Source organism: Gekko japonicus, unplaced genomic scaffold, assembly GCF_001447785.1.
Source record: "Gekko japonicus isolate JY-2015 unplaced genomic scaffold, Gekko_japonicus_V1.1 scaffold105, whole genome shotgun sequence".
In the NCBI taxonomy this organism is placed as follows: domain Eukaryota; kingdom Metazoa; phylum Chordata; class Lepidosauria; order Squamata; family Gekkonidae; genus Gekko; species Gekko japonicus.
In genome coordinates, this window is record NW_015167532.1 from 44,551 (window position 1) to 48,814 (window position 4,264).

The following is a 4,264-nucleotide window of genomic DNA, read 5'->3' on the forward strand; positions in this document are numbered from 1 at the left end:
CTACGAGGTCTCCTGCGAGGACGGCCAACTGCTCCATCGCCACATCGACCAACTGCAGCGCCGGGTCCTCCCGAACGACCCCGAGGACCTGGAGCCCCAGGAGCACGACGAAGCATCTGTCCACACACCAGAACCGCAGACCCCGGCCTTGGGCCCGGCCCCGGTCACTCCGGAACCTCCGGCGTTGCCACCGCCGGAAATGCCGCCACCAATCTCCCCCCCCCGGCCACAAGTAGCAGCCCCGAACAGCACCCCAGAACTCCGCCGTTCCACAAGGCCCAGGAAGGCTCCCACATACCTCCAGGACTTTGTATGTGGGTAGTTTGGACTATGGGGGGAGGGGTGTAATGTACTGCCGCCATTACCACATGCAAGGTATTCAGCCTGACATGCCCGGACTTGCCCGGGCTGGCCAGGCACAATTTATCTGTAGCATCAGCCGAAAGACAAAGGATTCGAAGGATCCTAGCCGGCCCAATCAAAAGGGCTAGCTTCCCAGCCGGGAGACCAATGGTCGCCCAGTTACTGTAAATAGCCTATCGGGAGTAGGGGGTGTGTTTAGGTGTACTGGTGGCGGGTTTTCTGAACACATATAAACCGGCCTACAAGCAGGTTTCTTTGTCTTCGTTCTGATCTAATAAAGTACTCTCTGCTGAATCACTCAACGTCTCGAGTACTTTTCACCTGCTGTCCGGCAAAGGTCATCTAACAGGGAAAGCAAGGCAGGATCTGTCTCATAACCCGGATGGAAGCTGGATTGCAAGGGACTGAGTTCAGGCAGGTTCCCAATATCCCACTCCCAATATCTGCTGTCCAGCAAAGGTCATCTAACAGGGTGAGAGAAGAGAAGAAGAAGACATTGGATTTATACCCCACCCTTCACTCGGAGTCTCAGAGCGGCTTACAAACTCCTTTCCCTTCTCCTCCCCACAACAGACACCCGGTGATGTAGGAGGGGCTGAGAAAGCTCTTTCGGGAACTGCCCGTTCAAGGACAGCTCTGACAGAACTATGGTTTGCCCAAGGTCATCCAGCAGCTGCAGGTGGAAGAGTGGGGAATCAAACCTGGTTCTCCCAGATTAGAGTCCGTGCACTTAACAACTATACCAAACCGGCTCTCAGGAGAGCAAGACAATATCTGTCTCATAACCAGAATGGAAGCTGGACTGAAAGGGATAGAGTTCGGGCAGGTTCCCTGGAGAGGCAGTTGTAGAAATTTTCCAATCAAATTAGCAATCCGTTTCATTCAGAAGATTGTGAAGAAGACGCCATGCCACCACTCTCTCCAGCACCTTGCCAGAGAAGGTGGATTAGACCCTAGGCAGTAATTATTCAAGCCCTGGAAGTACAGGGACGACTCTTCCAGCAAAAGGTCAAGAGCAACTTCCTTTAAAACTGTTGGAAAGAACCCTTCTTGTAATGATGCACTGAAGATCCACTCCAGGCATCAACGCAAGCTTTCACCAGCAGATTTTCATAGCCAAGAGAGGCAAGGGTTTGAGGATTCAAGTGCCATCCAAGTATTCTGTCCACATCCTCAGGCAAAGCAAGCTGAAAAGGACCCATAAAAACAGAATCAGAAGGAGCCTCAGGATGGAATAGGCAGCCAAGGTAGGGGTCTCAAGACAAGTTCAGAGATTGTTTTGAGGCAAGATTCAGAGTTGTTTTCCCCAGTCATCACCTGGACTGCCTTGTATTTGGAACTTCCAAGTTGCCTCTAAGGGCAGCCCCATAAACAGCACATTGCCGTAGTCCAATCTAGCTGCTCCAATATTACACAGCAATATGGCTAGGTTGGAAAGGTCAGTGTAGGAGGAATTCCCCCCCCCCCAGCAAGAGGCAGTCGAACTAAGACAGCAAAACACCTGTTCCAACAGCAAGACTGAGTCCAATGGTATCTCCAGGCTCTTTATGTGACCTGCCAGAAATAAACTCCACCCATCAGTCCTTTCCAGGCCATCAGAACTCTCACTTTTGTCTTGTCTGAGGCGGCCAAGCTGAAATTAAATCGATCCACTTGACCAGGGCTTCAAGATAGCAGCAGCAACAGGATTTGGGGACAGACAAAGAAGTATAGCTACTGATGACCACCAACTACAAAGCTATGGACCATCTCAACAGCCTATTCAAAGTTTTTTAAATTATTATTTTTGTAATCTGCCTTGAGTCTAAGTGAGAAAGGAGAGCTATAAATGGGGTTGTGGGAGGGCAGTGCCCCAGGAGAAAAAAATTTTAAAGGAAAAAATAAGACCTCATCTACTTACAAGAATTTCTGACAACCGAGTTCCTGGAGATTCCTAGAGCTGTCAGGAAGTGACAAAGGTAGCACTAGGAGTTGTCAGAACGCCATGGTAATTTTACTATAGAGTTTCTGGCAATTCCTAGAGTTACCCTTGTCACTTCCAGGTAGCTCTGGGAATCGCCAGGAACTTTATGGTCAGAACTCCCAGTAAGTAAAGGTAAAGGTAAAGGTTCCCTTGCTCGAAAGCCAGTCGAGTCCGACTCTAGGGTTGCGGTTCTCATCTCCGTTTCAAAGCCGAAGAGCCAGCGCTGTCTGAAGACGTTTTCTGTGGTCATGTGCACGGAACGCTGTTACCTTCCCACCGAAGTGGTACCTATTTATCTACTTGTAATTTCTTGCTTTCGAACTGCTAGGTTGGCAGGAGCTGGAACTAGAGATGGGAGCTCACTCCGTCATGCGGCAACTCGGGTCTCGAACTGCTGAACTACTGACCTTCCACAGCCTGCAGTTCAGCATCTTAACCACTTATTCTTTTCAATTTTTCTCCCCAGGATGATTGCCCTTGCCCCTTCGGCCCCAGTTTCCACCCGCGGATCAAGTGGCAAAGGCCTCAAGAACCTGGAGGTCTCCTCCCAGAAGCAGGCAAATGAGAACCCAAGCTATAAAAGAAGAATAAGGTGGTGATACTAATCAGGATGATGCAGGGTGCATTTTCTCCTGTATGCCTTGCCCCAGGATATGAAATCTACGCACGGGGCTTCTAGGTAGGTAGGTTGCCGTCTGCTAGGAGTAGGACCCTCTCCGTCCAAGAATTACAACATGTGCTTCCCTAGGAAGCCCATGCAGTTTCTTCCTTGGCCTCAGTGGAGGCGAGAGAAGGTATTCTTTGTTTGACAAACATTTGGGAATTAGATGGAGATTTTTAAAAAATTGTATAAGACATCATTATTGTTTCATACTGTCTCGATTGACTTTATTTTATATCTCCTAATTTCACTTATCTTTCTTTCTTCGTCCCAATTTTAAATTATGTTCCAGCCATCTTTTTGAACATTTTTATTAGTTGAAAAGCAACCTGTGTGTGTGAAGCACCATCAAGGCCCTTCCTGCCCCCCGTAGTTTGCCTCCGTCTCCGAGCGCATCCTATTCTTCCGTTCTGCATTCCCTCCCGCTGTCACTTTCGCTTTGTTTTGGGGCTTTCTCTTGTTTCTGCATTTGTTTTACAGGAATCTGCATTCAGGCTGCTCCCAGCACACTGTTGCCCTGCAGCTACCAAAACTCCTTTTGCTGCAATTCTTTGTTCTCATCCGCTTTAAAATCGTTAATCCTCTCTAAAGTAGAATTGTTTCTGCGGGGATGTCAGTGCTGCCCACTGCCCCCCCCATTTCTGCCTCTCTCCCTTTAGGGCTGATGCTCCCTCCCTGTTCTGTTTCTTTCCCTCCTTCTCCAAGTGTCCTCCCACTCAGGCAAACTTTTAGAAAGCCAGAGAGAGCATAAGAAGGAATCAGTAAATATAAAGGACTAGGGGATTCCCTGTTCCCAAATGTGTCAGTCTTGCATGTGTGGGTCTGAATTTCCCCCTCCCTCCCCCCTTTTTTGCAGAATCATGGAGGGAGGGAGGGAGGGAGGGAGGGGTTGTCAGCCAGTCAGGTCAAAAAATTCAGGTTTTGCTTGTAGATGCAGAGTGCATACAGAATACACCAATAAATAAACCGGAGGGGGGGAAACCAGTGCAGCGGGAATGCGTGTGACCGCGAAGTCAACCTTTAAGGCATGACTCCTCGGATTCTCCGGAGCTAGCTGTCAGTGCAGAAGGGGCCCCAGTCGCAGCAGACTTATGCCAAACCTGTAGGCTTTTCCAGGTAAGAGATGAACAGAGGCTGTTTGCCGTCGCCTGCCTCTTTGTAGCAACTCTGGGCCTCCTTGATGGTCTCCCATCCAAGTAATAACCGGGGCTGACCCTACACCAGAGGTGTCGAACTCATTTGTTACGAGGGCCAGATTTGACATAAATGTCACTTTG